This window comes from Octopus sinensis, linkage group LG5 (genome assembly GCF_006345805.1).
Source record: "Octopus sinensis linkage group LG5, ASM634580v1, whole genome shotgun sequence".
NCBI classification, from domain to species: Eukaryota; Metazoa; Mollusca; class Cephalopoda; order Octopoda; family Octopodidae; genus Octopus; species Octopus sinensis.
Genome location: NC_043001.1, coordinates 64,298,279 through 64,320,287, shown reverse-complemented (window position 1 = coordinate 64,320,287; position 22,009 = coordinate 64,298,279). Strand labels below are relative to the sequence as shown.

The 22,009-nt window shown below is 39.1% G+C and overlaps 1 protein-coding gene across 3 annotated transcripts in view; it reads right to left on the bottom strand.

The window, feature by feature from the left end:
* LOC115212167 (HORMA domain-containing protein 1-like) overlaps positions 1–22,009 on the bottom strand; it is a 557,209-nt gene that overhangs the window by 491,620 nt on the left and 43,580 nt on the right. The window contains exons 1-2 of one of the 3 annotated variants that reach the window (XM_036502712.1): positions 4,928–4,995; positions 1,331–1,406 (exon numbers count right to left, since the gene is read on the bottom strand). The exons of 1 other annotated variant lie outside the window; for it this stretch is intronic. The gene's annotated coding sequence lies outside the window, so the exon portion shown is untranslated. Of the gene's footprint in view, positions 1–1,330; positions 1,407–4,927; positions 4,997–22,009 lie in introns of those variants that run through there. One more of the 3 variants, XM_036502710.1, reaches the window with a different exon arrangement.

Genomic DNA, 22,009 nt, shown 5'->3' with positions numbered 1-22,009 from the left:
GGGTTTTGCAATGTGCACCCTTCACTTATGTTCAATTGAGTAATAACTGAACAGTAGAGTAACATCGAGAATGCAATTGGATAAGACAAGATCTGAGTTTTCTTGTAAATGCAACATCAAGCTCATCTAGTGTCACTGAACAGGCTCTTGACTGCATAACAAGAGTAATCAATCATAATTTTGATCACAAGTCATGGAACAAAGCCAGTGAATTCAACAAGCACATTCAACCATGGGTTGATAAATTTGTTGTCCTGAAGAATGAACATTTTAACCGGCTCACTTTGACTTGTGCAATAACTTTGTACCACCTGGATGATGTGGCATCATATTTGGTGAAATATGAGCATGTTACAAACCAACTGGCTTGTATTGTATGATGTTTCATAGATCTGGAGTTCCTCAGTCTTGTATTACTCAGGAGCGCTGATTGGACTGCACCTTGTCAAACCATTCCTCTTGCTCACCATTTCAACAAGCACAACTTACTCAAAACCTGCTTTCAAACAACTTTATGATGATCTTTTCACAGTGGATCCAAACCAATTGTTAAATGTATAGTCATGCACTCAGTTTTGTATCTTCTAGCAGATTCCAGGAAACCAGATATGATGAAGATATATGCTGAGCTGTTGAAGCAATTGCAATCAAGTTGAAGCCAGAGGTGTTAAAAGTACTGATGAGACTTTTTCCAAAGTTAGTGGATGATTTCCAGAACCAGAAGGGAGTTCTGTTTGGTTTTGGAAACATCATTGAAAAGTTTCACCATGCTCTGGCAAACATGGACTTAGCTAAAATAGAGAGAGCTCCCATTCACAATCTTGACTCAGAATACAGTGTAGAATTTATCAACTATGAGTTGAGTCGTTGAAGTGCCAAGCAACTCAAAGTATCTTCTTCCAAAGTTAAATCCAAGATGGCTGCTATGATTGAATGTCAAGAGCCTGAGGCATTTAGGCAATATACCAAACTCACCAAACCTGAAGGATAGTGGGGGGAATGCCTGACATCATTAAAAAATGGGATAACTGCCAGCAGCAGTTAATGGTGGAGGGACTGGAGAAGAAGGAAATCACTAACATTGCATGGATAGACAACAAACAGCCAACTTGGATATTTTGAAAAATCATGGTGGACCGTTTACTAGCAGCAATGAGGTAGACACCTATCTCATGACAGATATACTAGATAAAGAAAAGGTCAGACTGTATTTAGAAATCAGATGTACCAGAGAAACTACCCTTTTTGTGCCAAAAACCAGCAACATTTTCGTCTTAAACAAAATTATCAAAAACTGTCAATGCACTATGCAATAAATTTGCAAACTTACTTAGATAATGTGAGTTGCAAGACAGATGTAAGCCTTATTGATTTCAATCATGCATCGGATGACTTGGTGTGAGGTTCTGAAGTCATAATGGTTGTAAAAGTATTATTGCATCATATAAATTACAGAACTCAGGAAATGTTCTCTTTTCATCATCATCATCATTTAAAGTCTGCTTTCCATGCTAGCATGGGTTGGACGATTTGACTGAGGACTAGCGAACCAGATGGCTGCACCAGGCTCCAATCTGATCTGGCAGTTTCTACAGCTGGATGCCCTTCCTAACGCCAACCACTCCGAGAGCGTAGTGGGTGCTTTTACGTACCACCAGCACGAGGGCCAGTCTGGCAGTACTGGCAACGGCCACGCACAAATGGTGTGTTTTATGTGCCACCTGCACAGGAGTCAGTCCAGCGGCACTGGCAATGACCTCGCTCAAATGCTTTGTTCACATGCCACTGGCACAAGTGCCAGCAGGACGACACAGGTAACAATCATGCTCAAATGGTGCTTTTTACATGCTACTGGCACGGAAGCCAGACAGCTGCTCTGGCAGTGATCCCACTTGGATAGAGCTGTTAGCACTCCACTGGCACAGGTGCCAGTCATCGAATTTGGTTCAATTTCGATTTCACTTGCCCCAAGCAGAGTTTAGTGTCCAGTGAAGGAAGGTTGACATGGGTGCTAGTTGAATTTGGTTCGATTTCGATTTCACTTGCCTCAACAGGTCTTTGCAAGCAGAGTTTTGTGCCCAAAGGAAAGGTATGCGTAAGTGGGCTGGCTACACTCCTGGTAAAGGCCACAGGTTATGGTCTCACTTGTCTTGCCGGGTCTTCTCACGCACAACATATTTCCAAAGGTCTCAGTCACTAGTCATTGTCTCGGTGAGGCCTAATGTTTGAAGGTCGTACTTCACCACCTCATCCCAGGTTTTCCTGGGTCTACCTCTTCCACAGGTTCCCTCAACCACTAGGGTGTGGCACTTTTTCACACAGCTATCCTCATCAATTCCCACCACACGACCATTCCAGCACAATCGTCTCTCTTGCACACCACAACTGATGCTTCTTAGGTCCAACATTTATCTCAAGGTACTTACACTCTGTCGAGTATGAACACTGACATTACACATCCATCGGAGCATACTGGCTTCATTTCTTGCGAGCTTACGCATATCCTCAGCAATCACAGCCCATGTTTCACTGCCATGTCAACAAAAGGCTTTCTCCATGTCAACAAAAGCCAGGTACAAAGGTTTATCTTTGGCTAGGTATTTCTCCTGTAGCTGTCTTACCAGAAATATAGCATCAGTGCTGCTTTTCCCTGGCACAAACCCAAACTGCATCTCATTTAACTGACTCTCTCCCTAATTAGTTGGGCTATGACCCTCTCCGTGACCTTCATTACTTGATCCCTCTGTAATTATTTGTATCTAAAGCATCACCTTTACCTTTGTGGCAGTTGACTATGGTGCTGCTACACCAGTCATTGGGTATGACTCCTCCATGTATCACCTGGGTAACTAGGCTATAGCCAACACTGCCAGATATTTTGAGCATTTCTGCAGTGATTCCTGATGGGCCGGTGGGGGGGATGGCTTTCCCTGCCTTCATACTCTTGATTGCTTTATCTACCAAGGTACTGTCAAATCGATAGCTAGTCCCTCTGTTGGGTCGATATTCGGCAGACTCTCTTTCTCCCATTCATTCTCTTTATTGAGCAACCTTTCATAGTGGCGTCTCCAAACCTCTCTCTTTGCAGCCTCGTTTAGTGCAAGTGAACAGTCATCCATGCGGACAGATTTCTCTCCTACGACGTCACGGTAAAATTAAATTAATTATTTGTTATTAAACTGTTTATTGCACATCAAATTCGTGTTCTATGACATCAAAAACATATATAAAGACATATCACATGACATTCTTTAAAAAATTGTATTTTCGCCGCCATCTTGGAAAAATCAACTTGCAAAATTAATGCTATTTTTGAATTCAGCGTATTAAAAAACTCATGCTAAGCTAAAATTATATATATTTACATACACTATGTGGTTTTAAATTGACTAAATTAGTATTTACCCCTATTTTGGTGGGTTGCCAAAATCGAAATCGCAAAAAGTTTATATCGTTGTTTTGTGACACTAACCAAAACTTTTCAGGGATTCTCCAAAAAGATAGAAAAAATTTAAATAGCATCCCCTACCTTTTCAGAATTCACTGCAGAGTACTTAGGTACACTAAATATTTCAGGCTTAACATCACACATTAAAATTGAAGTCTAATGCAGTAATTACTCACTTATTCACAATCGACCGAAGTCGACTTGGCCTTTTGAGCATGCGATTGGCTCCCTTGTCTTAAATTCGTTAAGCTTGTACCAAAAGCTGAAACTACTTTAGTTTCGTTAACGTATACTTTCAAATTTAATTATCAGTACATGATACAAACGTAGAGTGCCTTATTTTTGTTTCATATATGTGTGTGGTGAGTGGGTGTTTCAGACAATTTTTTTTTTCAATCAAATTACTAACAAGGAAAGATAGGTCTTCATAACGATACCTTTCACTGCAAAATACAGTTGTGTCCTAGTCGTGAAATATTAAGTACGAGTGTTCAAAATCGGAACAAATTATTTTAATGTAAGGAATACGTAGCTTAGAGGAGGCTAATGCAGTTTCGCACCTCTCCTTGAAAAATGCGTTTTTTTTTTGTTTTGTTTTTTTCAGGTTCCTACGTTTTAGGTGTCGGAGATTAAGAATATACAAAAAAAAATTTCACCCCACCACCACCAATTTAAATTTTTGATTTTTACTTTGAAGATATCGTAGCGAATTGACGAACATATGCAAATCGAAATCACAACATTAAAGTGAAAAGAATTTGCGTTTTACTTGTGTTTGCCTTAAATAATCATAAATAATATGATGTAAATTAAATATACACCATTTTATGAGAAACAAACAATATTTAAAAATTATGTTATAGAGTTTATTAAGAGGCTCAAATTTCACCCCCTCCCCCAATTTTAAATTTTGAACTTTTTCATATATATAGTTGTTTTTAGCCCCAGGAAGACATATTTATCTCTTTATACACCTATCTATATGCTTATTGAATTAAAAAATTTCAAAACGTAGTTTCTTGCATATCCGGAGTCTCCAGTCATCTAAAACACAAGGGGAAAAATTTCGAAAAAGTTCAAAATTTTAAATGGGAGGGGGGAGTAGTGGTAGTGGTTGGGGGGGGGGGTAACATTTTTTTTTTTCGCTTTGCATATTTATTATCTCCGACATCTAAAACGTAGGAATCTGAAAAAAAAAAAACTTTTTTAAAAAATGCATTTTTCAAGGAGAGGTGCGAAACTGCATTAGCCCCGCTTCAAGCAATAAATAATAATTCTACTATAGCACAAGGCCCTAAATTTTACGGGGGGGGGGTCTAAGTACTCGATTGATATTTATTTTATCGACTGCAAAAGGACGAAAGGCAAAGTCGAACCCAGCGGAATTTGAACGAAGCAAAAGTAAAATCAAATTTAGTGAACCCTAAAATTATAATTATTTTCATTAACTTTTAAAATATACATCAGACCAAAACTTACAGTCAGTTTTTCTTCTCGCGGAGCGCTTCGTGTAAGTCAATCTTATTCACTAACATTCGGATACACGCGCAATATACAGAAAAATGTTTCAACAAAGCAGACGTTAACTTTAATCACGTGATATGAACACACACACACACACACACACACACTCTTTCTCTCACTCACACACAACTTTTCCTCTAATTTTTTTATATTCTGAGATTTATATATATTTTTTATTCTCCGGAATACTGCTAAATATGAAGATTTGAAGCGTAAGATATTTATTTAAAAAGCAATTTCTTTTTTTTTTAACATGGGAGATAAATCAGAATGCTGTTGTAATGGCTTGCGAATATTGAAAATACTTCTTAGATGAAAAATAAATAAATCACAACTATTGAATTTAAACACAAATGAAAACAAAACTTTACATTTGCTTAAAGATGATAATTCTTTTTAAACAATTCTGATTGTACATAAGAATTTACATCTGGATTGCTTGGAGACACAAGACACGTTAAATAAATCTGCTTAATTTGTGTCTTTATGGCAAGAAAATATGAGAATCTTTTATTTTAAATAATGTATACATTAAATGATAAGAATTTATATTTGTATGCAAGTGGCAAGCTGGCAAAAACGTTATCGAGCCGGTCAAAGTGCTTAGCGACATTTCTTGCTCTACGTTCTGTATTCGAATGCCACTGCGATCAACTTTCATCCTTTCGGGAGCGATAAAAATAAGTATCAGTTGATAACTGGGGTTGATATAATTGACTAGTCCCCTCCCCATAAAATTTCAGGCCTTGTGCCTGTTGAAAATAGAATTTATATGTGTGTATAAAGTATAAGAAGAAAGTCCTGTCGCATTTTTGACGTGATCAGTTTGAAAGTACTTTTTCAATACTGACGGTAAAACATTAATTTTTACATTCTAGTATTTTTTTCTTTCTTTTTACCAGTTTAAAAACGAGTTTCGATCAGACCCAAATCTGGTACGATGTTCCGAAGGAAACTCACAGAAAATAGTCACTGGAAAAAGTCACCTTCTGTTTAAATACTATAATTAAAGTAATGAAGCAAAAATATTTTAAGTCAATAATTAACTGGTAGCACATGACTTTACACAATTTATGACTGCACATAGGTGAAAAGAAACCTTTTTATTCAATTTAGGTAAGACAAATAATAGTCATTTACTGACAATTCATGGCATGCACAGACTGAAACACCTTACACCAACGTTTCTCAACCTGTATTCCGCAAAAGGTTCCTGGGGGTTCCGCGAGAAACAGTGGGATAGGCTAATGCTAATTTCATGATCGTAATATTACTATACATGCACAACATATTATTATTGTAATATAGACAGCATCCTATCTAACCTATTATGTTATCAAAAAAATATAACAACCATATATATATATATATATATATATTAGCAAACGCACCCGTCCTTTGGGCAGTTTAAGTTGCTTTCGTAGTATTTTTTCACCAAATAATTGAACTACCGAGATGGTTTATGTGTAGAGTGGCAATCTGTTTCCGATTAACCTAGTGTAGCAATATCGTTCCCTCATTGCTGTCTTCACTGTTTGAGGAAAGTATTAAGAATAATCTCGTTCGAGATTACAAACATCTTCGGCTAGTTTAACATTGTTGTAAACACTAATTCGATTGGCTGACACATGGTCTCTACTACGTTCGCACCGCTGGTTGTCACGTGACGCGATTTGCCTCCGCTTATTTTCGCGCCATTGTTCCAAACAGCCAATCAAAGCTTTCCATTTCTGAAGTTCGTTTTGAGTCACATAAACTTTATATAAAGAAGGGTTCTCAGACAAATATCCGTCTTTGGTTCAAGTCCTTCTCAGGGCTAACCTCTGACCACACAGAGCATACTCGACCATGTTCCAGTTCGAAAGGCAGGCGACCACCATTAATACAAGATGTTACAGATACCTCTCATACTGTTAGTGTGAAAATATCACCATGAAAAGAACGGTCACAGGATATCTATAACTAGAGAAAAATAACCAAGCAGAATATATAATGAAGACGCAGCAAAAACCAAGCGACAGACACAACTCATCGCCAAACATCGTCTCTATCTACTAAGGTTTAATTTGTACACAAGACAACTACAGATTCAACTATAGCAGTTAGGTGAAAATATCACCACGGGAAAAACGGCTACAGTTAATATATCTGGAAGTATATTCATATCAAGAGAAAGATAAACACAACAAGTGATTCAATTAATCTCAACTACGAGATGCAACATCTTGATATGGAACTCTTACCCTCCGTGTACCTCATAAACGGTAAATCAATTATCTGTCTTGAGTCCTAGTTCTTCTAAGAACTACCTTAAGCCATCTGCTACTACCTGTTGCTAGGCTGATACCAACAACATGAACTGTGAACCAAATTCCATTGTTATTCCTCTGGTCAGTACTTTTTATGCCTCACGAACACACACACAAAAACATGCTAACACTTACAAATTTCCAACCAGCATGATTGTAAAATATGTAAAATAAATAATGTATATATCTCAAAAAGAAATCTGTTTGTCATTCTACTTGTGTTTTGCCGCTGTATGTATTATATGGTCAGTAATAAATCATTAAGAATGGGGTCGCGTGCGATTGTATTCCCTATACGATACGACCGCATGTGATCCTATTTTTTATACTAGGAACGGAAAATCAAATTGAAGGCTGGTTATTGTGGAGGTCGTTGCACTTTGATTATCATAGAGCATATAAGTTTGCAAGCCATGTAAAGTAGATCTACTGAAGTGTTTTGGGAGTAGATTATGGATAATGACTACAAAATATAGTTGTTTTACATGAAAGCGAAATTTCTTGTCAGAAACAGCCACATAAATGGTGTAAGGAAATTGAAGGAAGATGTTGAAACTTCCCCTCTGCGAGTTTATTTTTTTCAACAGCAAAGGGGGCTGTTTCTTTCAGAGAGAAAAGCTAACAAAAGCCCCTTTATTCTATCTTCCCACAGCGAATGCTGCATGAAGTTAAATTGGTATGGAGCTTCCTGAAAGATACGCATAGCTTTCGCTAGTAGAAGCAAAACTCTTATTTAAAGGTTGATTCTTTGGGATGAATCATATGTGTTCAAAAAAGGCAAGAATGACAATACTAAAACTTATTTGAAACAATGGACAGCAGTCGAAATATCATAATGTCTGGGTAAAGAAGCATCCTTAAAGTGAAGCAACGGTATCAAAGGTAAAAAAATAAGGTATCAACAATCAGAAGAGAGGGAAGGGAACTCAGAATAGGTAAAGGTAAGCTTGCCAAAGTTTAATGCAGTTTCAATGTGTAGATTAAGATAGTTTGGTATTGGATATTCATCACGTATAGTTTTCCTAGTCAACTGAACCACCATTGTAAGTGGAGAGCAGAAATAGACGAAATCCTTTCACTTTTATAAAAAGATTTTTTTTAAATGAGGGCAAAAAGCACTCGTTTTTTCACAATGAAAAATCGTTTACTGGTAGCCGGAATTTCGCGACAAAATGTATGTTTATTAAGGACAAACAGCCTGCAGTGCATGCCGCTGAGCATTAAAAGCCAATCGCACATACCTAGAGGGGTTCTGGGCCCCCTTGAATCGATAAAAAAAATCGGTCTTTTTGCCATAGCAACCACATCTTTATAGCTTGCGAATTTTAACCATCGCGGGTCTCGTCCTCACCATGCATTTAGTATCCCTACCAATTTTCAGCTCGATCCTAGCTTCGGTTTAGCCGCCAATAACCGTCAAAGCAAAATGTGCATACAATTTTCGTCCAAGGACTGTTTTATATATACGTATGGAGAGAGAGAGAGATGTACTGTATTGCCTTCACAGTGTTTACCGTTTTACAAAATTAAATTAGAAAATTGGACGTCAAAACAGAACACAATTGAAAAAATTACAAAGAAAAACGAAAAAGAAAAAAACAACAGTTCACCACCTTGGGTTGAAAAGTTGGGGACGCTCTCATAACTGGGATCTTTTCCTTTTGAACGGCACGCGTCAACACAATTACTAGTTAACTAAACACTTTTAAACTTCATATACTGGTAGAATGTGTTTATAAAACATCATTTTTTCTTGGCTTTATTGAGAAAATTCTATATGTTGTAACATATTTCCACTTTAATTTCAAGCATTTCGGCAATTTTAACCAATCGCTGACCTCCATTTGGGGTGAAAACATTCCGTTCTATATGAATATGTCCCTCGTTTAAGAAACAGATTGGGTTTATTTACATTTGCGAAGATAAAAAGATACCCTTCCCCCACCCCTAACCCTAACCCTAATTCTAACCCTAAATCTAAAATAGATTGAAATTCAATAGATCGATACTAGGGTTATAATTATGGGTGACATTTTCATTTGACACCACTAGAAAAAAATCCCATTTTCCGTAGCGCTGTTCAATTTTGATTTCACTTGCTCCAAGCAGAGTTTAGTGTCCAATGAAGGAAGGTTGATATGGGTGCTAGTCGAATTTGGTTCGATTTTGATTTCACTTGCCTCAACAGGTCTTTGTAAGCAGAGTTTTGTGCCCAAAGGAAAGGTATGCGTAAGTGGGCTGGCTACACTCCTGGTAAAGGCCACAGGTTATGGTCTCACTTGTCTTGCCGGGTCTTCTCACACACAACATATTTCCAAAGGTCTCAGTCACTAGTCATTGTCTCGGTGAGGCCTAATGTTTGAAGGTCGTACTTCACCACCTCATCCCAGGTTTTCCTGGGTCTATCTCTTCCACAGGTTCCCTCAACCACTAGGGTGTGGCACTTTTTCACACAGCTATCCTCATCCATTCCCACCACACGACCATACCAGCACAATCGTCTCTCTTGAGCAACACACAAGTTATAAAGGAATTCTTGTAGCTACAAATAACATTGATGAACTCTTCATTGATGAGCCACTAACAAAGTATATGAGCAACACTTCGGCTTAAGATGGATCCTGTGGAATGACAATTTTTTAGGTATCTCATACCTCTATTAACATCTTCAGACAAAAAAGCAAGGGCAGTGGTCCAAAAGGATCCTTGTGCACTCAGCAATGCATAATTTGCACCGTTTTGTCCCGTTTAGGTAGGGGCCTAGATTCTCGAGTATTTTTCATGCGATCAAATATGGAATCTCCTCATCTCGTAATTGCCAGATATGGCTGGCCAGTGATGTCACGTATCTCCTATCCGGGACTCCTTTCCAAAGCAACCCCATAAACCGGCCTACTCCACTAATATAAATATATATATATATATATATATATATATACTAGCATTATGACCCGTCGTTGCTGGGTCATAGTGCTAATGCATATATATATATATGTGTATATATATATGTATACATATTACATGTACATCTATATATATACATCTACACATAAAATACAAAATACAAAGTTATATCTTGATATCGCTAGTGATAACAATACTCAAAATATATAACAGACTGGAATTGTAGGCCCATCTCTTGCAATTTCGATCAATTGTATCTTGTCCTCCCTCTTGTATAGAAGTGTGGCTACTATCCAGCCTACCTCTACTTCTGGGAGGACATTTTAAATTTTTATCCGGGACGTCCTACGTCCCAAATATAAAGGTAAAAATAAAATATTTTCACTTTGCAACCGTTGACTCGAACCTTGCTTCTATTGTGGCAAATTTACCAAGACAATTTTCGAATTTTATTTTTAATTTATTCCCATTCATGTGAAACCACTTATTCAAGTTCAAGTCATTGATGCTATTTTATACCAATTGCTATTTTTACTTTTGTTATGTTGCGATTATATTATACTTTAGTTTGATTTTAATTATTACTTACTACATATAATTCAATTGTTATTATTATTTTTATTGTTAAAGTGAAAGTATCTGACATAAAATAGAGAAATGTTTTTGTTTCACTTTTAACACGTAATACTGAAATAGTGGAGAAGATATGATATTGCTATGGCAAGAAGTTGAACATTTTTTTTTTGCCCATGAAACTACATGGACCTTAAGTAAGGCATGTGTAAAAGTTGAATGAAATTGGTTGTGTAGTTCTCAAGTTTTAGGGAAACACACAGACAGACACACATTCTCAGTTTTATATATATAGAGATATATATATGGAGCATGTCTGTACTAGCGTTGGTTTAAAACATACATTTCTAATCTTCAAGGTAGGCTCAAACGACACTAAGTCTACAGCTCTGTTCGGTCTGTGACTGGCCGAATAAATAGGCTCCCTCTACTATATGTGATCAGGCTCTCTCAACTATGTTTGATTGTCACTTATATAATGTGGCTGCGGTCATGTTTAATCGAGTTCCTTTCACTTTGTTTCTCTAAAGGACTCCTGGTTTGTAGTTTGCTTCTATCACATTTGCACTGGTGTCCCACACACAAGAACAACCCTTCTTCCACGTGTGACAGCAGAATCGATCAAACTCAATGCCATCATCTCTCAAGCTTTTCTAGAAACACTTCTAACAAGTCTCTTTCTATATACACAAAGTACATCAATTGTCCTCACACATACACTGCTATCACACTATAGACATCTCTATAAAACACAACTTACTTCTTTACAGAAATCTTATACAAGACATTAACATTGTATGTAACCCACTGCTACAACAAACTTTAAAATCTTAAAAGTTGAGTTGAATATTACTGCACAGCCATCTAACTGCTATCGAACACAGTGGGTGACATCTGTCTGCTACACACTGCTATCAACAACTACCATCGCCGACATTGTCTCTTCACCCAACAATTATGGAGTCAACCTGACGTGAGAACAACTTGTTAAACCAATACCCAACGGATAACATTACAGTGGTGGTATTTTCAAACTGCCACGTACATACATACATACATATGTACATACAGTAGCGGCCATAATATAAGGGTCAATAAGAACAAGTGTATTGAAGTAATTATTATAGAAGATTAACAAAACGTTGAGACTAGATATTTTACACATATTTAGATACATCTAATATCTATCTTTCGTGAAAATTTCAAGTGAATGGAATAAATATTTCGTAAGTTATGATGAAGTAAACAAACAGTCTTCCATATTGCAATGGTCAAAAGTTAAGGGTCACTTAGAAAAAATGTACTACTGACTGAGGTAGTTGTAGTTCAGAAGACTGTTAATGAGCTAACAGTTACTTCTTATGATCTTACATTATTGGCACATTCAACTGTCAACATGGCAGCTTGTGAGAGACGACCAGTGTCCTGTGATGAAAAACAAAGGACTGTGTGCCTTTACCTGTGATAGCAACTATTGTAGGAAGGTCTAGAAGTGTTGTACAACGAATTGTTTTAAGTCATCAGGATCAACAGATGCTAAACCCAAAACTGGTAGACCTCGTAAAACTTCACCAAGACAGGATGTTTTATGGTTAGAATTTCTCAATGTGTTCACCTAGAGGAATTTGTCTGTATTGTGGGAACTGGATCTGCTCTTTATGTAGAATAGTTCTCGGTCTCAAAATCATACTTGTCTGTCCAATATAGTGTTGTCCACAACCTGAGCAGGTTATTACATAAATTAGGTTCTCAGAGGCACAAGTGAAATTGGTTTTATTTGTGAACCACTCTCCTTGTTTGAAAAGAAAATCTGAGCTTTCAAGTAGGTTGGGGCATGTTCCACAGTTTGGGCATCTGCATTTTTTAACCGTTGGCTTCGTGATTGTTTTGTAAAGCTTCGCATTTGTTAGAAGTCTCTTTAGCGATTTGTGTTGCTTTTTGCATTTGATGAGTTTATGCATTTTCAGGATGTTCATTTTTGGATCTCTAGGAGATTTTGCACAATAGTTTTGTATGCCTCACTGTTTCTAAGGTTGTGGGTTGATATAAACAGTGATGTTTTGAGATGAGGTGTGGTGTTATGCTTTGTTTTCCTTAGTGTTTTTATGTCTAATTTCTTGGCATGCTTAATTCCCTTGTCTATAAGTGAGGGTGAATATTGTCTTTCAGTGGTACAGGTGCTTTTTAAGTGGCACCATCACCTTAAAGGACAAGCCTGTATGTGTGGAAGACAGTGATTTTACTTAGCTTGATGCATCTTATCAAGTACAGCAAATTGCCACACCTGCCAGTCCCTTATCATTTCCTCAGTGAAGCCCAGCATCCAAAGATCTTTTATCACCACTTCATCCCACCTCTTCCTGGGTCTATCACTTCAGCAGGTACCCTTCACAATTAGAGCTTTGCTCTTCTTTATGCAGCTGTCCTCATCCATATACGTCACAAGACCAAACCAGCACAGTCTTCTCTCTTGCACATTACATCTGATGCCTCTTATACATAGTTTTCTTTTTAAATCCTCTACACTCTGTTGTGCATGCACATTGAAATTACCCATCCAGCAGAGCAGGTTAGCTTCATTTATTTCAAGCCTTCACATATCCTCTGTAGTCAAAGCCCATGTTTCACTGCTATGTAACATAGCTGTATGCACACAGGCACCATACAATTTGCCTTTCACTCTGAGGGGAAGCGCTTAATTACCAACATAGGTAGATACTCTCTGAACTTTGCCCAGCCCATTCTTATCCTAGCAACAACACTTTCAGAACTTCTTCCACCACTACTAACTTGGTCACCTAGATAACAAAAGCTGTCTACTATTTCTAATGATCTCTCTGAGCATTTGAGGGAATCTGTTGTCTGAGCATTTTTAATGTCTATTGTACCTACACATTTGTCACACACAAAAACTATATTCTTTAACCTGCTCGTGATACCACTATACCTCTTATGTGTTCAAAGCTTGCACTGAGTAAAAGGTATGAAGTTTCTATGAACACCCATATTACACATTAAACAGGACCATCGCCCAGAAGGGGCTTATGATTTTTTCCTATGTGCTAAGACTTTGGTCTTTGCTAAATTAACTCTAAGGCCCTTAGATTCCAGACCTTGCTTCTACACCTGAAATTTCTTCACTGGGTCAGGTAATGATTCAGCTATAAGAACAAGATCATCAGTGTAGAGGAGCTCCCAGGGGTACCAGTCTGAATTTCTCTGTTATGGCCTCAAAAAGTGGGGGCAACAGGGAACTGTATCAGATAGCCAGAAGTGAACCTAGGAGACAGGTATATCTAGCCAAGGGAAAAGCAGAAAAGAAGTTTGCCTATGTTCAGCATGGTGAGGACCAACAAACTGAAGTATTTCAGATTGCAAGAGAGTGTAAGAGAAAATTGTGATGTCATAGGAGAGAAATGTGTCTGCATAAATGATGGTGCTCTTGCTTTTAATGAGTCTGCAAAGAAAGACTCATTATGAAAGAAAATTGAATGTGGAGAATGAATGATAGGAGGAGAGTCTGCCAAATGTTGACCCAACTGAGGGACCAGCAACCCATATTGACAATACCCTGGTAGATAAAGCAATTAAGGATATGATGACAAGGAAATCCCCTGGCCCATCAGGAATCACTGCTGAGATGCTTAAAATATCTGGCAGTGTGGGTTATGGTCTAGTCACCTGTATTGTAAATCAGGTAGTTCATGAAGGAGTCATACCCAATGACTGGTGTAACCATAGTCAACTGCTACAAAGGCAAAGGTGATGCCGTAGATAAAAATAATTACAGAGGTATAAAATTGTTGGATCAGGTGATGAAAGTTGCGGAGAGAGAATAGCCCAACTAATCAAGGTGAGAGTTAGTCTAGATGAGATGCAGTTTGGTTCTGTGCCAGGGAAAAGCACGACCGATGCTATATTTCTGGTAAAGCAACTGCAGGAGAAATACCTAGCCAAAGATAAACCTCTGTACTTGACTTTTGTTGACTTGGAGAAAGCTTTTGACAGAGTCCTTCATTCCTTTATCTGGTGGTCAATGCAGAAACTAGGGATAGATGAATGGTTAGTGAGAGCTGTACAAGCCTTGTACAGGGATGCTACCGTTTAGGTGAGGGTGGGCAATAAGTACAGTGAAAAATTCAGGGTACAAGTAGAGATTCACCAAGGATCGGTGCTCAACCCATACTTGTTCATCATAGACCTCCAGGCAATAACAGAGGAATTCAAGACAGGATGCCCCTGGGAGGTCCTCAATGCTGATGACTTTGCTCTTATAGTTGAATCACTACCTGAACTAGAGAAGAAGTTCCAGGTATGGAAACAATGTCTAGAATCAAAGATCCTTAGAGTTAATCTAGCAAAAACCGAAGTCATAGTAAGTAGGAAGGCAGACAAATCCCAAATCCCCTCTGGTAGATGGCCCTGCTCAATCTGTAGAAAAGGTGTAGGTAGAAACTCCATAAGATGCACTCTGTGTAAGCTTTGGACACACAAATGGTGCAGTAACATCAAAGGAGATTTAACAGAGAAACTAACTTATGTGCACAGACATAATAAATGCTGAACATGTGCAGGAAATAGACTCCATGAACAGCCAGTGGGGCAAGCTAGAGGCAGTAGATAGATTTTGGGTTCTAGGTGATCAGGTTAGTAGTGGAGGTGGATGCTCTGAGAGCATAGCTGTGAGAATAAAATTAGTTTGGACAAAGTTCAGAGAGCTCCCACCCTGACTGGCTACAAAGGGCCTCTCTCTGACAGTGAAAGGCAGATTGTTTGATGCCCATGTGCGAAGAGATATACTGCATGACAGTGAAACATGGGCTAAAACAGCTGAGGACATGTGTAGGCTTGAGAGAAATGAAGTCAGTATGCTTCGCTGGATGTGCATGTTTGACAGAGTGTAAGCATCTTGAGAGAAAAGTTAGGCATAAGAGGAATCAGATGTGGTGTGCAAGAGAGATGACTGCATTGGTATGGTCATGTGATGCATATGGATGAGGACAACTGTGTAAAGAAGTGCTGATCTCTAACTGTGGTAGAGGTAGACCCAGGAAGACATGGGACAAGGTGGTGAAGCATGATCTTTGAACTTTGAACCTCACAGAGGCAATGATTAGTGACCGAGACCTTTGGTGATGTGCTCTGCTTAGGAGGACCCATCAAGTCAAGTGCACCCATGCTGGTGGGACATAAAATATCAACTTTTGAATGTTGGGCCTCACATAGGCAAAGTGGCTGAGTTCCTTTCGAGTGTTGGGCTTCATGGAGGCAAAGTGACAGAGTTCCTTTTGAGTGTTAGGCCTCACGGAGGCAATGACCAAGACCTTTGGTATTATGTCATGCTGGAGAAGAAGACCCATCAAACTGAGCAAAATCACAGTCGTGACAGATACCGGAGTCAAGCAAATGGCATCCATGCTGGTGACATGTAAAAGCACCCATTACACTCTCAGAGTGGTTGGCATTAGAAAGGACATCCAGCCATAGAAAACCATGCCAAATCAGACTGAAGTCTGGTGCAGCCTAGTCAAACTGTTCAACCCATGCCAGCATGGACAATAGACGTTAAATGATGATGATGATGATGAAGTGTGACCACCAACTTGTACACAAAATTCATTGCTGTACTCATTGGAGACTTTACCTTATTGGCAGCAAACCTGTACATGGCTTGTACCTCTCTCACTAATCACTCATCTATCCCTAGCTTCTGCATTGACCACTAGATAATGGAGTGGGAGACCTTATCAAAGGCTTGCTCCATATCATCAAAAGATAGGTACAGGGATTTCTTTTTGGCTAAATATTTCTCCTGCAGTTGTCTAACCAGGAATATAGCACCAGTTGTGCTCCTGCCAGGCACAAATCCAAACTGCATCTCATCTACACTAACTCTTTTCCTAATTTATTGAGTTATAACCCTTTCTGTAACTTTCATTACCTGGTCCAGCGATTTGATGCCCTTGTAATTATTTGTGTCTTAGGTATCGCCTTTGCCATTGTAGCAGTTGACTATAATGCTGTTACACCAATCGTTGGGTATGACTCCCTCGTGGACAATCTGATTAACTATATTGGTTGCCAGGTTACTGATCCCTCAGTTGGGTCAACATTTGGCAGACTCTTTATGAATATGTGCACATTCATATCTATTATATCAAAGACAATGTCTTAATGTGTTTGTGCATTACTTATACATTCGAAAACTGCTGCACCAATCATAATGAAATTTGGAACACAAAATCCTAGCCTAGTGAGAAGGGTAATGCTGTGTGTTTCATACAATTTCATGGACCAAAATTACTGAATGGATCCTTATGACATTTGAAACTTAGCTTCAATGCATAAGGGCAGGTATAATGAAATACGTTAGGCTTGAATTTCAGATGGCTTAAAGGGGGAAGAACCCCCATGAAAATTAATAAATTTTCAATGTTGAAGAAATTTCAACCATGGGTCATTGACACACATCAAGAAGTATTCTCAGTTTCCACTTCACATGAGGATTCTAAGACATCCTAATGGGGGCCTTAACTCCCAAATTTTAGTAATTTCTTTTATGATCCAAAACTAAGTCAAAAATACTGAATGGATCTTTATGAAATTTGGAAATTATATTCTATGCATAAGGGCCAAAATCCCCATGACAATTCATATATTTTTGCTGTTAATGAAATTTTAATATTAGATACAAACAAAAATTTCATCTTACAAGTTAGAAAGACACCTTCATGGGGACTTAACACCCACAATTTTGTCATTTTATCTAAGCAAAGACGAATACAGTTGAGGGTCACCCAAGCATAGAAGATGATAGTTTCTGCTAGCTAGGTGACCAAGTTAGTAGCAGGGGTGGATGCTCAGAGAGCATTACCACTAGAATAAGAATAGCTTGGGCAAAGTTTAGGAAGCTTCTCCCCCTACTGGCGACAAAGGGTCTCTCGCTTAGAGTGAAAGGTAGATTGTACGATGCATATGTGCGAACTGCCATGCTTCATGGCAGCGAAACATGGGCTGTGACTGCTGAGGACATGCGTAGGCTTGAAAGAAATGAAGCTAGCATGATCCGCTGTATGTGTAATGTCAGTGTCCTTGCACGACAGAGTGTAAGCATCCTGAGAGAAATGTTGGGCATAAGAAGCATTGGATGCAGCATGCAGGAGAGACGATTGCGTTGGTATGATCATGTACTACGGATGGATGAGAGATGTGTGAAGAAGTGCCACTCCCAAACTGTTGAATCCGGGGTAGAGGTAGACCCAGGAAGACATTGGACGAGGTGGTCAAGCATGACCTTCGTACTTTGAGCCTCACAGAGGCTATGACGAAAGACCGAGACCTCTGGAGATATGCTGTGACTGTGAAGACCCGACAAATGAAGTGAGTTCATGGCTCGCAGGACGCCCTGCTGTGCTAACCTTGGATCGTAGAGTGACCCGCTGTTCTTGAGGATTCGAAGACCCAACAAATGAAGCGAGTTCATGCCCGTAGGACGGCCTGCTGTGCTAACCTTGGATCATAGAGTGACCCACTGTTCTTGAGGAGACCTGTTGAGTCAAGTACGTCAACATCAAAATAAAAATTCAAATGGAAATTTTAGTTAAGACACCCGTGCTGGTGACATGTAAAGAGCACCGTCCGAACGTGGCAGATACTAGTGTTGCCTGACTGGCATCCGTGTTGGTGACACATAAAAGCACCAACCAATCGTGGCCGTTTGCCAGCCTGCACTGGCCCCTGTGCCGGTGGCACGTAAAAACACCCACTACACTTGCCGAGTGGTAGGAAAGGCATCCAGCTGTAGAAACACTGCCAAATCAGACTAGAGCCTGGTGCAGCCTCCATGGCTTACCAGACCCCGGTCGAACCGTCCAACCTATGCTGGCATGGAAAACTGACGTTAAATGATGATGATGATATATGCATAAAAATATCATGTACATTAGAACACATTAAGAGGCTTCCAAATAGGAAAACCTTATGCTAGAAAGAGCAGTAGAAAACTCAAACCACTAATTATGGATAAATTCTCAAAAGGATTGAAAATTGAAAACGTTTAGCATCTAATTTAGTTCCTAGACCATGGTTTCTAACTCATTCCAGTAAAAAAATTATCCTAATTTTTCAAAACAACCGCATCGATGCAGTTTATTTCTGGCGACAGAGAGGATGCCGGTAAAAATTTTGAACAAATCTAGCAAAAAATATTTAAACATAAATAATATTAGGGTAATAAGAATTATCGAAATTATTATTACCAGTGGCCTAGCACAAAAAAATAGTTAATAGACTATATATTATTCACATAAAAATATTGTGGACATTAGAACACATTAAGAGGCTTCCAAATAGGAAAGCCTTGTGCTAGAAAGAGCAGTAGAAAACTCAAACCACTAATTATGGATAAATTCTCGAAAGGATTGAAAATTAAAAATGTTTACCATCTAATTTAGTTCCTTGACCATGGCCACATTATTATGTGAATAATATATTGTCTATTGACTATTTTTTTGGTAATAATAATTTCTATAATTTTTATTACCCTAATATTATTTATTATATATATATATTTTATATATGTGTGTATATATATCTCTTTGCCTATGTAAAAAAGTGTGTTACTGTCTGGGAGATTCTTACGGTAGGAGAAAAGGAATTTTTAACTCCTATTTCTAAATTTGGTATGCGGTGAAGCAATTAGCTTCACCTAATTATAGATTTTACCTATGAAGGCTATTTTAATGTACCAATCTACTTGGTTAAATTATTAATTAATTGATTGATTAATTAATTAATTAATTTTACCCTTTTATTATTCATTTTTAATTATAATTTACTCCATGATTGAATATTACAGTTTTCTGCGGTACTGCTCGTAACATACACGTGGGTACAAGGGATAAATATGTATTCATATTCGGCTGTGTAAATTTTGGAAGTGTTGGTCGGATATCTGTTGCACAATATTGCTTGATCGTGTGTGTATTTAACCCTAGCACTTTCAAATTTTATAATGGAAATGCTACACTGATGACAGGAAGTAAGTAAATTAAATACTTTAAACTCAAAGCGCGTCTATAGCTAATCGAAGTCGTGTTAATTCATTATTTTTTTCTTTGCCTACGTAAAAAAATGTGTTACTGTCTGGGAGATTCTTATAGTAGTAGAAAAGGAATTTTTAACTCCAGTTTGGAGATCTCTAAGTCGAGGCCTTGAGTCATTTTGTTAATTTCTTGGTTGATCTCTTCATTCGTCTGAGCCCTCAATTTTAGAAGTTCTATTTCCATATATATATATGTGTGTGTGTGTATATATATATATCATCATCATCATCATCGTTTAACATCCGCTTTCCATGCTAGCATGGGTTGGACGGTTCAACTGGGATCTGGGAAGCCAGAAGGCTGCACCAGGCCCAGTCTGATCTGGCAGAGTTTCTACAGCTGGATGCCCTTCCTAACGCCAACCACTCTGTGAGTGTAGTGGGTGCTTTTTACATGCCACCAGCACAGGTGCCAGACGAAGCTGGCAAACGGCCACGATCAGATGGTGCGCTTTATGTGCCACTGGCTCGGAGGCGAGACGAGGCTGGCAACAGCTACAATCGGATGGTGCATTTTACGTGCCACCAGCACGGAGGCCAGTCAGGGCGGCGCTGGCAACGGCCAAGTTCAGTTGGTTCTCTTACATGCCAATGGTATCACAACTACAATTTCCATTGATGTTGATCGATTTCGATTTTCACTTGCCTCAACAGGTCTTCACAAGTAGAGTTTTGTGTCCCAAGAAGGAAAGGTATGCATAAGTGGACCAGCTACATCCCAGGTAGAGGCCACGGGTTATGGTCTCACTAGTCCCGCTGGGTCCTCTCATGCACAGCATACCTCCAAAGGTCTCGGTCTCTAGTTATTTCCTCGGTGAGACCTAAAGTTCGAAGGTTGTGCTTCACCACCTCGTCCCAGGTTTTCCTGGGTCTACCTCTTCCACAGGTTCCCTCAACCGCTAGGGTGTGGCACTTTTTCACACAACTATCTTCATCCATTCTCGCTACATCACCATACCAGCGCAAACGTCTCTCTTGCACACCACAACTGATGCTTCTTAAGTCCAACGTTTCTCTCAAGGTACTTACACTCTGTCGAGTATGAACACTGACATTACACATCCATCGGAGCATACTGGCTTCATTTCTTGTGAGCTTATGCATATCCTCAGCAGTCACGGCCCATGTTTCACTGCCATGTAGCATGGCTGTTCATACACATGCGTCATACAGTCTGCCTTTTACTCTGAGCGAGAGGCCTTTTGACACCAACAGAGGTAAGAGCTCTCTGAACTTTGCCCAGGCTATTCTTATTCTAGCAGTTACACTTTCAGCACATCCGCCCCAGCTACTGACTTGGTCACCTAGGTAACAGAAGCTATCAACTATTTCAAGTTTTTCTCCCTGGAATGTGGCGGAAGTTGGTCTCTGCACATTTTCAGTGTTTATTGCTCCTGAGCATCTGCCACATACAAAAACTATCTTCCTAGTTAGCCTTCCTTTGACATTGCTGCACCTCTTATGTGTCCATAGCTTACACTTGGTGCATCTTATAGAGTTTCTACCTATGCCTTTTCTACAGATCGAGCAGGGCCATCTACCTGAAGGCGTTTGTGATTTGCCTGCCTTCCTACATATTAGGACTTTGGTTTTATTGAGGTTCACACTAAGGCCCTTCGATTCTAGTCCTTGTTTCTACACTTGAAACTTTGCCTCTAGTCCTGATAGTGACTCAGCAATTAGAGCAAGGTCATCAGCATATAGGAGCTCCCAGGGGCATCCTGTCTTGAATTCTTCCATTATTGCCCGGAGGACTATGATAAATAGGAGGGGACTGAGGACTGAACCTTGGTGGACCCCTACAACTACCCTGAATTCTTCAGTGTACTCGTTGCCAACCCTCACCTTACTTACAGCGTCCCTATACATGGTTTGCACAGCTCTCACTAACCATTCATCAATCCCTAGTTTCCTCATTGACCACCAGATAAGGGATTGGGGGACCCTATCAAAGGCTTTCTCCATGTCAATGAAAGCCAGGCACAGGGGCTTATCTTTGGCTAGGTATTTCTCCTGCAGCTGTCTTACCAGAAATATGGCATCAGTGGTGCTTTTCCCTAGCATGAAACCAAACTGCATCTCATCCAAGCTGACTCTCTCCCTAATCAGTTGGGCTATGACCCTTTCCATAACCTTCATTACCTGATC